This window comes from Paroedura picta, chromosome 6, assembly GCF_049243985.1.
Source record: "Paroedura picta isolate Pp20150507F chromosome 6, Ppicta_v3.0, whole genome shotgun sequence".
Taxonomy (NCBI): Eukaryota; Metazoa; Chordata; class Lepidosauria; order Squamata; family Gekkonidae; genus Paroedura; species Paroedura picta.
Window position 1 is genome coordinate 123819867 of NC_135374.1, and position 13688 is coordinate 123833554.

The 13688-nt window shown below is 45.5% G+C and overlaps 1 protein-coding gene across 6 annotated transcripts in view; it reads left to right on the plus strand.

Annotated features, from left to right (window-relative positions):
- Positions 1-13688, plus strand: part of ELF1 (E74 like ETS transcription factor 1) — a 97931-nt gene that overhangs the window by 493 nt on the left and 83750 nt on the right. Inside the window, exon 1 of one of the 6 annotated variants that reach the window (XM_077344094.1) lies at positions 9076-9234. The exons of the other annotated variants lie outside the window; for them this stretch is intronic. The gene's annotated coding sequence lies outside the window, so the exon portion shown is untranslated. Of the gene's footprint in view, positions 1-9075; positions 9235-13688 lie in introns of those variants that run through there. 6 annotated transcript variants of the gene reach the window in all.

The following is a 13688-nucleotide window of genomic DNA, read 5'->3' on the forward strand; positions in this document are numbered from 1 at the left end:
GGCTGGAAGTTTCGAGGGAGGGCGAGAAAGAACGACGCGGGAAGCCCCGCCAAGGGCCGGGGGGGGGGGAGGCGGCGACCCCCCCCCCACACACACGAGGGTCCAGTGGGCGGCCCCGGATCGCCTCCCGTCTCTGGCGCCCCGCCGCCGGCCCCAGCAGCGCCTCGGGGTGCCTCCCGACATGGGTGGGGCAGGGGCAGGGGCAGGGGCGGCTCCCGCCCGCAGCGCCCTGGGGAGGAGGGGAGGGGAGGGGAGGAGATGAGTCAGGTCGCCGCCGCCGCCGCTTCCCTCCCCTCTCCACGGTGGCCTCCTCGGCCCCGTCCCACCCCAGCCCCCCTTCCCTTCTCAGCCTGCTGGCAGAGCTGATGGGCCACCTATTATGGGCCGTGTCACTAGTGCGGCCGGGGGGCTCACCTGTAGAAAGCGGCTCAGTGGCTCAATGCCCCGTTGAAGCCCCTCTCTTCCCCAAAGCCTTGAGGTGTCATCTCCCCAAAACTCCAGGTACTTCCCGGCCCACAGCCAGCAACACTTGCATGGGGTGTCCCAGCCTGGACAGCTTGCTTATCTGGGTTTTTTTAAATGATGCCCGTCCTTCAGACAGTAGGGGGGTGAGCGCAGGTGCTTCCACTTCTGTCTGAGCCTCACTGTAATCTTGCATGCTAAAGGAGGGTGGGCTGGCCCCAGGTCATCCGGTGATGGTGCACTTTCAGTCCCCGTCTTCTCAGTTGGGACATGCCACTCACTGGTTCTACTTCAGTTCCCAGTACAGGAATCAAGTTAGAGGATGGAAGTGCTGAGCTGAGGGGTGCAAAAGCTACCTTCGAAGCAGGCCTTGCACTCATGTGCATGCCCTTGGCTCTTGAGCACCTCAGTTGTCTGGCAGGTATCTTTAAAAACAGAAGAATGTACTACAAAAGGGACTTAAAGCCACATGCTTTATGCCTTCGTTTACTTTTTCACCAAGCACTTCCTGTTTTATTTGTAAATTTGACCCTCTTCCTCCTCCATCTGTGAATTTGGGAGGCAGTTTTGCAAGCACTGTAATTAACGGGGGGGGGGGGGGGTTGGGGAGAGGAGAAAGGCCTAATGACTAAAGACTGCTTAGTTAGTCATTCAGTTCTTAGAACCAGTCACTCTGCTTGTCAGAAGACAAGGGGCAGCTGTCTCAACATGTGTATTGGCAACCCAATCAGAGGTTGCCTAAAGTTTACCAGGAAAACAGAAGGAGCCTCAGGCTAGTTAAATCATGTGTTTTTGCACTTTTTCAAATACTGGAACTTTTGCTGTGTGTATCTGTTTGAGATTTAACGACCCATCAGTGGCTGGGATTAGGGAATTTAGCAAGTACAAAGAAACTGTTAGCTCAGAAGAGAAATATATGTATCTTAAAAACTAACTAGGGGCAAAATCCGTAGCATTCAGGAATACAGTGGGTGCTAGATTGGGGGGGGGCGGTGAAGGAAGAATTCCGCAGATGGCCTCTCCCTCCCCCCCAGGACCTGGAAAGGTAGCAGCCTGGAGGCTCCTGGGGAAGGGAACTCAACAGCAGGGGCAGCTCTCATATGGCAGGGATCTGAAGCCGCTGAGGGAAGTGGAAGGAGGAGGGAGTAGTCAGGTGTGGGGGATGGAAGGCGATTGGCTGTCTGCTGGATAGACAGGCAAGCCGGTTGGAGGAGGAGGCACTCAGGGGTGGGACAGTTGCTCTGAATGGGTGGCACTTAAGCCATAAGACGAGCTCCTCCTCCAACGCCTTACCAGAAATATTAAGTGGAACAGATGCTCACATTAAAAAGCTTGAATCAAGTTGCACCTTTAAGTTATTCAGATGATATTTTGTGTGCATACTGACTGTACCTGAAGAAGTGTGCCTGCACATTAAAGTTTATACCTAGAATGAAACTCTGTTGGTCGTTAAGGTGCCCCTGGAGTCACACTTTGTTTTGCTGCTTCTGACCAACATGGTTACCCATCTGAGTTTAAATGTTGTATTGCTTTATCTGTTAAACTTTAGTTTAAAAAGAAAGGCAACAAAACTGTCTTTATGGTTGTTGTTGTTGTTAAGTTGCGAAGTCGTGTCTGACCCACCGCAACCCTGTGAACAATGATCCTCCAGGCCTTCCTGTCCTCTACCATTCCTCGGAGTCCATTTCAGTTTGCACCGACTGCTTCAGTGACTCCATCCAGCCACCTCATTCTCTGTCGTCCCCTTCTTCTTTTGCCCTCAATCGCTCCCAGCATTAGGCTCTTCTCCAGGGAGTCCTTCCTTCTCATGAGGTGGCCAAAGTATTTGAGTTTCATCTTCAAGATCTGGCCTTCTAAAGAGCAGTCAGGGCTGATCTCCTCTAGGACATACCAGTTTGTTCGCCTTGCAGTTCAAGGGACTCGCAAGAGTCTTCTCCAGCACCAGAGTTCAAAAGCCTCAATTATTTGACGCTCGGCCTTCCTTATAGTCCAACTGCAGTCATCTTGGAGCCCAGGAAAATAAAAGCTGTCACTATCACCATTTCTTCCCCATCTATTTGCCAGGAATTGAGAGGGCCAGATGCCATGATCTTCGTTTTCTTGATGTTGAGTTTCAAGCCAACTTTTGAACTCTCTTCCTTCACCTGCATCAACATGCTCTTTAGTTCCTCTTCACTTTCTGCTATTAGAGTGGTATCATCTGCATATCTGAGGTTGTTGATATATATCCTTGCAATCTTCATCCCAATTTGTGACTAATCTAACTCCATCTTTCTCATGATGTGTTCCGCATACAAGTTAAATAGGCAAGGTGACAGTATACAGCCTTGCCGAACTCCTTTCTCAGTTTTGAACGAATCAGGGATTCCATGCCCGGTTCTCACTGTTGCTTCTTGACTTGAATATAGGTATCTCAAGAGACAAATAAGATGCTCTGGTATTTCCATCTCTTTAAGAACTTGCCACAATCTGTTGTGCTCCACACAATCAAAGGCGTTAGCATAGTCAATGAAGCATAAGTAGATGTTTTTCTGGAACTCCCTAGCTTTCTCCATGATCCAGCATATGTTGACAATTTGATCTCTAATTCCTTTGCCTCCCTATTCTATTGTTTTCTTCTGTTTGTTTGCACTGTTCATTTAAGAAGGCATTCTTATCTCTTCTAGCTATTCCCTGGAATTCTGCATTCAGGTGGGTGTATCTTTCTTCTTTGCCTTTCAGTTCTCTCCTCAGCTATTTGTAAAGCTTCCTCAGACAGCCATTTTTACGGTATGCATGACTATTTCTAATTATTTTTTCAGTTTAGATACTGAGTTATGATCAAATACAACTTAACTGAAAAAGATTCTCTTTTTTTATCCCATTAAGCCACAACTGACTTATGGTAAACCTTGTAGGGTTTTCAAGGCAAGAGATATTTAGAGGTGGTTTGCCATTGCCTGCCTCTAACAGCCAGCCCTGGTATTCCCTAGAACAGGGGTAGTCAACCTGTGGTCCTCCAGATGTTCACAGACTACAATTCCCACGAGCCCCTGCCAGCAAACGCTGGCAGGGGCTCATGGGAATTGTAGTCCATGAACATCTGGAGGACCACAGGTTGACTACCCTTGCCCTAGAAGAAGGTTAGTTTTTATATGCTGCATTTCTCTACCCGAAGGAGGCTCAAAGCGGCTTACAGTTGCTTTCCCTTTCCTCTCCCCACAACAGACACCCTGTGAGGGAGGGGACGCTGAGAGAGCCCTGATATTACTGAAGAAGAGTTGGTTCTTATGCTGCTTTTCTCTACCGGAAGGAGTCTCAAAGCGGCTTAGAGTCACCTTCCCTTTCCTCTCCCCTGTGAGGTGGGTGAGGCTGAGAGAGCCCTGAGATTACTGAAGAAGAAGAAGAGTTGGTTCTTCTATGTCACTTTTCTGAAGGAGTCTCAAAGAGGCTTCCAATCTCCTTCCCTTTCGTCTCCTACACCCTGTGAGGTGGGTGAGGCTGAGAGAGCCCTGATATCACTGCCCGGTCAGAACAGTTTTATCAGTGCTGTGGTGAGCCCAAGGTCACCCAGCTGGTTGTGTGTGGGGGAGTGCAGAATTGAACCTGGCATGCCAGAGTAGAAGTCTGCACTCCTAAGCACTATACCAAACTGGCTCTCCCATCCAAGTACTAGAGGTCTATTACTAGAGGTGTATTACAATACAGTTAAAGTTTCAGATGAGGAGCACCTTTAAGACAACGAAAGTTTTATTCAAGGTATAAGCTTTCATGTGCATGCAGACATCTTCAGATACAATGGAATGGACCAGTCCATACATATACATAGAGAGCGAGCAGTGAATATATACAGCATAATGAAGATGCTTAACAGATTCAAAGACCAAACAAGAATAAGAAGCTGTTTATAAGGTTGCCATTTGTTTGTGTTTAATTCCGGTGAAAACGTAGTGAAATAAATATGTCCAAATTGTAGATTAATGGGCAGATATATTGTGGAATGCTGAGGGTAATGGCACCATTATGGTACCATTATGCCTCATTCATCTCCTCTCAATCATGGAGGCACCTTACAGCATCTTTTTCTTTGAAGTACGGAGATTGACTGTTAATCTTAAATGTGCCACTGGACTCAAACTGTGTTCTCCTGCTTCAGACCAACACAGTCACCCATCTGAATCTAACAACACAGTTAATACATCCTCGGTTACATTTTATTATGAGCCACAAGGTGAATAGTGTATTTACTAGCTAGTCAAGAGATAAAATAGAAGATGGACCATCTGTGCCACTAATTAAAATGATTTGTAACTTCCTTGGGCATCTTCGGAGTAAAGGAGCAGGTAATTGCTTGTCAGGGTTTTGAAAGATAGCCACCTACCCTTCCAAGTACAAAACATCATAAACTTTATTATTGTAGTAGAGGTAGTTTGCATGCTTTGAAACATTTTACTGTGATTGACTCTTGATTTAATAAATAAATAAGAGACATCATTAACTGAATGTCACAAATGATGGTGAAACGCCTGTAAAAGTGGTCAAATCAGAATTTATTTACGGCCATTCAGACCACAGTTCAAGTACACAAAGTATCCATTGAATGCAAAAAGAAATATTTGAATACAAATGGGATGTTTGAAATAAAATATAAATGAAGCAAGGGGATAAATGAAGCAAGAGATAGAGGAGGGGGAGATAAAGAGGAGAGGGAGGGAGACAGAAAAGGAAGGAGGGAAGAACGAAAGAATGAAAAGAGACGAAGGAAGAATGAAATAAAGGAAGAAAAGGGGGAGGAAGGAAGGAAGGAAGGAAGGGGGCTGGAGGGAGGGAGGGGACAAAGGAAGGAAGAAAGGAGGAAGGAAGATGGGGGGGGGGAAGGAAGAGAGAATGAAAGAGTGGGAGGCAAAAAGAAGGAAGGAATAGAGAAAGGACCCATATCAGTTTGGCTTCCATCCTGTCCATGGGTTGGAGACTGTGCTGGTCTCTCTAATGGATGATCTCCGGCGCCAGCAAGACCAGGGTGGGTCGGCAAGAACCAGTCACAGAGGGTTGCGGTGGCAGAAGAGTTGTCGGACGCAATACTCTCCCCCACACACTCTGCAGACTGATGTGGAATTTATACCAATATATCATGTAACAGAAGCCTGGTAACCTTCCTGTTTTACAGCAGAACCCCTTCATGAGATGTTTTATACCAAGGCCATGAAGGCATCAGCAGGCCTTCTGAATCAAGTTAGCACTTTAATGAAGCTGAAGTTGTTCTGAAATTTCCACCCAGTTAAATAAGACCACTTCTTCAGCTGCTTCAGGAAGTAGTTCCCTAACTTGTAAAGGCATAAAGGTTTTATAGAAATTGACCTTGAAGTTGTGAAATACAACTGAAGAAGATAGAAGATATCTGATCTTGCAATGGCCTATGGCCTAGTGCAATAAAGTTTGACTTCTTCTGTCTTGTGGTGGAGAGCTAGCTCAAAAGTGGACCTGAAGTGCATGATATTACGTGTTGGGTTTCGGAAGTGAGGTCCTTTTGGTCATTTATACCCCCTTGCCTTCAGTTGCTGTGGCTATTTCAGTGTGCATAAATCCCCAAAGAAAAAGAGGGCACAATATACTAAAAACAAAACAAAAAGTATGACACAGCAAAAGTTAGGAAATTGGCTTTCTAATATATGCATGATAATTCTTGACATCTGAAGGGTTTGGGAGAAGTTCCAAGCACCATGTGCAGAACTTTTTGTTGACTTTATTTATACCAACTTAAGTTCTGGTAAGAGGAAAGGGATCGCATCAGAGTCCTCTGTTGCAACGTCTGTTGCTTCCTTAGGGGAGGCTGTTCACTTGATATGTTCAGTGGTTTGTGCCTTGAAATGTACTTGACTGAAGAGACCTGACTGAAGAACTTCTGTGACCTGTCCCTAACAAAGTGTATGTGACGGATCCTGAAGTTTAAGGTAGAAAGAAATTGTAATCTTCTGTTGCTTATTGTAGCTTCAACTTTTAGATTTCCCCTTTGGGTTATCAGTGTGTGAAACCTTCTTTAAATCAGATCTCTGGCTTTCTGAGAGATTCTCATGCTAGCTTTCATGCACTCTACTAATCTAAGGGATTAGATTTCTGTAACTCGCTCTGCCGAAAACTGCAACTGGTCCAAAATGTGGCTGCTAGGGTCCTCATGGCTACACTTTGGAGGGCCCATATCCAGCCAGTGCTGAGGCAGCTGCGTTGGCTATCGGTTATCTTCCGGATCAGGTTCAAGGTTTTGGTTTTGACCTTCAAGGCCATCTGTGGTCTGGGCCCAGTGTATATGCCTATTGCCTTATGCCCCCCGCAGGGCCTTACGCTCTGCGGGGGCTAGCCTATTGGTCTTTCCCGGTCCCAAGGAAGCTCGCCTGGCCTCGACCAGAGCCAGGGCCTTTTCAGTCCTGGCCCCAACCTGGCGGAATGAGCTCCCGGAAGAGCTGCGGGCCCAGCGGGAATTGTCATCATTCCGCAGGGCCTGCAAGACGGAGCTCTTCCGCCAGGCTTTCAGTTGAGGCCAGGCAGCAAGAAGATCTAGCCCCCCTCACAAATGTGACGGTTGCGTCTGTCATCTGCCCCCTCCCTTTCCCTTCTTAGTGGGTGTGGAATTGGGTTAGCTATATTGAATTTTGCCGCCATTCTTTTCTTAACTATTGTATTAATTGTTTTAAAACAATGTTTTATTGTCCTTTTTTTGTTTTAGGGGATTGGTTTTTATGTGACCCGCCTCGAGCTTCCGGGGGGAGGTGGGATACAAATTAAAAAATAATAATAATAAAAGGAAGAGGTAGAATCCTTTTGTTTATCTTTCACATGGGGTCTGCTGTTTTAGACTTGATTCTCACCAATAGGGAAGAACTGGTTGACAAGGTAAAAGTTGTGGCTATACTTGGTAGTAGTGACCATGTGATTTTGGATTTTATGATCTTGGGGAAGAGAAAAGCTGTATGTAGTTACACATACAGACTGTACTTCAGGAGAGTACATTTTAACAAACTTAAAGTTACGTTGGGTAGAATCCCATGGTCAGAAAAGCTTAAGGAGATGGAAGTCCAAGAAGGTTGGGAGTTTCTCAAAAGTGAAATACTGAAGGCACAATCACAGTCAATTTCCCTGAGAAGGAAAACTGTGAGGAAGCTAAAGAAACCAAGATGGCAAAATTTTAGAACAAATCAGTCAGTCCTTGAGCAGCTAGAGCGGATGGCTGTAATTGCCAAGAGTCAGTATGGCTTTCTCAAGACTAAGTCTTGGTAGACTAACCTTATCTCTTTTTTTTTAGAAAATTACTACCTTGCTAGATCAGGGGAATGCTATGAACTTAAGTTTACCTTGATTTCAGTAAGGCTTTTGATAAGGACAACCACTTGGAGGCATGTTTTTCAGGGGGGGAAAGTAATCTTACACGCCAGCAAATACAGTACTTATTAAATCTGCCGCTGACACTAAACTGGAAGGGGTAGCAAACGCACCAGAAGACAGAATTAAAATACAAGATGATCTTGACAGGTTAGAAAATGGGGCTAAAATGAATTTCAATAGTAACATTGCTTGAGATAATGCTTGTGAGTTTTAAAACCAGAATGATTCTTATAGCTGGAATGTTTTTATCTTTTATAATATTTTAGTTATCAATTATTCTTTTATCTTGCTAATGCCAGATGTTTTTATGTATCTTGTAATTTGACTACTGGTCTAGTACCGTAATAATAAAGACTTGATTTGACTTGACAATAGTAATAAACGTAAAGTTTTTCATAAGATGGGCAAGAGTTGTCCTGGCAGTAGTACGTGTGAAAAGGATCTGGGTGTCTTAGTAGACAAAACACTGAACATAAGTCAACAGTGTGACTCGGTAGCTAAAACGGGATTCTGGGCTGTATTAAAAGTACTATATTGTCCAGATCACATGAGGTAATGTTATCGCAGAGGCTAGAGAGCCATCTGACAGAAATGCTGATTTCATGAACTTAGGCAGGTGGTGGGTGGGGAGTATGGGGTGGTTTGCCAGTGCCTTGTCATCTAGCAGTCAAGGGTTTCTAAGGTTACACTAAACAGGTGATTAAAGAACTGTATCTCTTTGTCATATGAATCTCAGGGCCTTCAAGTCCCAGAGGAGATCACAGCTCATTCAACAAGAAGCGTTTTTATGTCAGCAACATTTGACACAAATGCATCTGTTGAGGTTATCTTCAAAGCTGTTACCTGGGCCTCAGTGTAAAAATTTATCAGGCATTACAAGGTGGACTCAAGGTGGCTGATGCAGCATTTGGATGGAGAGTCCTACAACAAGTGGTCTAGTCCTTATCTCTATGCTTGGCGGTCACTTTTTGCTCCCTGGATCAGATGAGCTTTATAACATCCCAAGTGTATCAGAGTGTCCTCCTATCAAGAGAGAATGGAACATTGGACTTACCCTGAAGGTTCCTTCTTCTTGAGGGCAAGGAGGACACTCTGGACACGCACACCCCCTAGTTCAGCCTATTAGGCTTTCTCAGGAGTGACTGACTGCCAGTCTCCATGTTCATTGTTCTTTCATTTTTAAAACAGTTTATCTTTACCTGCATGGCTTGTTTCATAGGCTTCTATTAGCCGTGATGTCTGTCTGTTTATTTGGCATATGTTGTGGACTGTTATCAGCTGTCGAAGTCTCCCAAGGCTTCTCCTCCCACTGAAGGTGGAAAGTGCAATCCATTTCCTGCCTCCAGGGATTGTGAAAAGAGGAACCCAAACGTATCAGAGTGTCCTCCTTGCCCTCGAGAAGAAGGAACCCTTACGGTAAGTTTTATCTTCAGTTTGCCTTGTGCCAGTGGTAGTTCCACTGAGGTTGTGAAAGGGGAAGTGATAGATGTGTTCCTTCATGATACAGAACACCATGTCAGCCCCAAACATGTGCAGGACAGGGGTGTCTTTTGTGTAACGTCTACAGCACCTGAGGAGTGACAGTAGTAAGATTCAAAACAGATACAAATAAATAAAGCTTGTGTGTTTTTGTAATTGTTCATACATTAAAGATAGATAGGCCTGATGATGATGTAATCTGTTCAGTCATATCCAACCCTTGGTGATTCTATAGGAAAGTTTCTGCCACGTATCTCTGTCAATGACCGCTTCTTTTAGTTGGTTCATGGTCATCCCTGTATCGGCTTTGATCGTGTTGAGCCAGCGGATCCTTTGGTGACCACGTTTCCTTTTGCTGCTGACCATGCCGAGCATTAATGTTTTTTCTAGCCAGTTTGATCGCATGATGTGTCCAAAGTAAGTGAGCTTTAGCCGTAATATCTTGCCTTCTAATGACATTGTTGGTTTCCTCCTCTCTAAAACTGTCTTGTTGGTAACTTTGGCTGTCCATGGGATTCGCCGGCATTTTGTATTAAGGCTGATATCTTTACTTTTTCATATTCGGTTAATGCCTAGCATTGCGTTCCGGCCCAGTGTTATTCACCATTTTATTTCATGGCTGCATCCACCACTTAAATATCTTTTGTTTGTTTGTTTTGGGAGGGGCACTCTGCTTCTTCAGTTCATGTTGCTGTTATTATTATTATTAATTAGATTTCTTGCCCACCGCTCTCTGAGACCAGCTTGCAGCGTGTTACACAAAAATCCAAACAATACAGTCAAACCCCATAAAATCCCATTAAAACCCCCATTATTAAATACAGTAACTTCCACAGATGGTGGGAACCATTATTTCCTAACAGTGCTTTCCAGAGGCAGCATGAGGGAACTCGATGTTTGGCACCAAGATGTTGGTAGCCAACAAGAAAGGGGCCCCAGAACACTTGCTCTAGCACTGGCCCCGACCATAGACCTGGTGGAAGAGCTCTGTTTTGCAGGCCCTCTGGAAAATAGAAAGCTCTCCGAGGTCCTGCAGCTCCCCTGGGAGCTCATTCCACCAGTTAGGGGCAAGGTACGAAAAAGCCCTGGTCCTGGTCGAGGCCAGGCGAGCCTCCCTAGGCCCAGGAATGGTCAATAAGTTGGAGCCTGCAGAGCGCAAGGCCCTGCCAGGGAGATAGGGCACAAGGTGGTCCCTCAAATATGTGGGTCCCAGGTGAACTCACCTGGTTCAGCCCCCTTGAGCAGCAATGATAGGTGCTGAAGCCAGTGTATAAATGCCTTGAACCAAAATCCTAGTGATCCTGGGGAGAGACTCTTATGCCACACAGTCTACTGTCTCGTCCAAGGTCTGCTGCCTGGCTTCAGTTTGGGCAACAGATAATAGGGAGAAGCCGCAAGCCTACTTTACTCCATTCAGAGAGTTACCTTCCAGTCCTAGGTAAAATCCTCACAAGAGAGCCTCTTGTGGCACAGGGCGGTAAGGCAGCCGACATGCTGTTTGAAGCTCTGCCCATGAGGCTGGGAGTTCGATCCCAGCAGCCGGCTCAAGGTTGACTCAGACTTCCATCCTTCCGAGGTCGGTAAAATGAGGACCCAGCTTGCTGCTGGGGGGGGGGGGGGACGGCAATGACTGGGGAAGGCACTGGCAAACCACCCCGTATTGAGTCTGCCATGAAAACGCTGGAGGGCGTCACCCCAAGGGTCAGACATGACTCGGTGCTTGCACAGGGGATACCTTTACCTTACCTAGGTAAAATAGGATAAGATATGTGTTGTGCCCTGAGCAGGGACCAGATAGCAATGAGGGGGGGGAGAGCATAAATAAATAATAAATGAATGAATAAATATGTAAATAAATAAATGCAGCATACCGAGTGGGAGAAATCGGGCTTTAACTGTCAGGGGCAGATGCCTCCAATCCCTTCTGTGTGAATGACAGCCTGGGCTCTGATGCCTGCTCCAACCTGTCCGCTGGGGACATAGAATAAGACCTGGTTTACAGAGAGAGGCAGTTCGGGCCTTGGAGGGTTTGTTGCGCTCCTTGCCCTGCAGACCCTTAAGGACCCTCCTTTTCGAGTCATGCAAGGAGCCCACCCCACATGAACCTGTGCTTGTGTTCCAGCCCAGTGCCTAGACACTTACCAGTCAGCTATAATGGCAGGTATGCACATTTTGAAATATTTTGCTATGCAGAAGATAGAGAATGGAAAGTAGAAAAGAGCAAGAGTCCCGTAGCACCTTAAAGACTACAAAAATTGTTTCAGGGGATGAGCTTTTGTGAGTCACTGATCACTTCTGTAGATTCCTCGGAATAGAGTGGTGATCCTTCCACCTGACCCCAGCTAACATTTCTTCTATCTGTGGCGAACCTGATTGATTAATGATACAGAACTAGGACTTGGAAAGTGGAGGGTGGGGGGGGGGGGCTTGGTGGCAGCAGGTACTACATGCTGGCCTGCCCCCAGCTGTCTCCCTATAAATGCCTCGCATGGAGAAGAGGTAAGGATACGCAGGGAGGCACAGCTAGAGAGACTGAAGTGAAGGCATCAGAGCAGAGGGCAGGTAGGACAGCTGGTGCCCAGGCAGTTTGGCCTGTGGAAGCTATCTGGGTGTGGCTCATAACCACACCCTCGTCAGTATGCCTGCAGATTGCACGTCCCTGTGGAGAGCAGCTTCGGAGTCTTTTTCCTGACCTGGCTCCAGCGGCAGCACTTTCACACTTCGCCAGGCCAGGCCGCCCTTTCCCTTTCTATTGTTTCAGGTTTCCACTACCCATTTCCAGGGCTTCTTTGAAAAGTGAAGGAGACACCTGTTTATTCCTGCTGTTTATGGCCTTTCCTCCAGGCACACCCACCCACCAAATATTCAGATATAAATATTTGGCTTGGCAGAAGATCAAATTACAAACTGCGTGCAAGTAGACGTGATGAAGCCTTGATGGCAGCTTTGTAAAATGAAAAGTGGTTTTAAGAGGAGGAGGGGGACTGGCAGGTGGGGAGGGGTTGTTTAATGCTTTCCTAGTTTCAGAATTGGCCCCAGTGGCTTTGCTTCCCCCCTTCATGCATTGTCTAAATGCACAGTTATCTTTGTAAATATGTTTGGGACCTGTAAAAGGAAAATTAGCCCCAGGGGCGGGGGGGGGGGGAGTGTTCTGTAGAAAAATGACTTGCAGGAAGCTAGTTACCCATACGTACCCACAACTTCATAAAAACAAGCTCTGTAGACTGTTTCTCATTAACAACAGCAGAAGGGCATAATTAGAGCTGTTGAGCTTTTGTTGCATGTGGAACAAGTGGGACAGTGTCTCCAATCACTGGAGTTCTTATCTTCACCCGGAGTCACTGTTGAATATCATGAAGGTGCCATTCGTAAGGTGACTTGCTGAGGTGAACATGCCCCAGCAGATCTCCAGATTTTGTCTGCCCTGCAGTCAAAGCTGAGTAGATGAGTCAGAATTTTTCTGTTAGTCGATTGCTCTTTTCCAACCTTTGGGCTTTTTTTTTTGGGGGGGGGGGAATCTGATTCTATCAATAAAGAATCTCTTATTTGTTTCAAAGTTCCTTGGACAGAAGGGATGGTGTGGTTTGATGGCCATTACATGGAGAACTAATTTGGCCAACAGACAGTGGGCAGGGGACCAGTGGTTACCCATGCCAAGAGAACCGAGGTTATGGTCAGGTGATTCATTGCAGGAGGAGAGGTATTGAATACATGCTTCTAAGTTGAAAGGGTAGGGCTTTCACCATCAAAAGCTGATATCGGTAGTGGAAAACACAGCTAATAGTTTTCTAATGAAGATCACCTGTAAAGTTTGAACTCCATTGGCATAGTAGAAGAATCTTATTTTCCTGGCCGGTACCATCTGCTAAAAGTACACAGAGATGACAGGATTCGAGGCCTCGGTCTCTGCAGCAGCTGAAGATGATTGTATTCAAGACAGCAGTTTTAAATTAATTATCTTAAATTAGTGGATTTATGTATTTATTATGTTTTATTTCTATTTCTACTGTAAGTTTCCTTGAGTTCCTGTAAGGTAGAAAGGGAGTTAAGAAATATTTTAAATAAGTAAAGAAAAATAACTGAAAAAATGAATGATGTCATCTTTGATTGGTTGAAGATCTAGGCCATGACATTTGACAAAAATTTCCTTTCTGCTGCTCTCATAAGAAATCATGGCTGCATGAATATGTGGAAATAGAGATTTTAATGACAGTCTTTGGAATAAAAGTGCAATAACAATATGCAGCCATATATAGCATTTGCTTTCACTTTATGAAAACAAATGTTTTCATATTTTGGAATTAAAAAAAAAACCCTTGGGAATTAAACTGCTTATTTGGGTACTTTGGAAGTTGCATGAAGCTTTTTAAAGGGCTGCCTTTACGTATTTA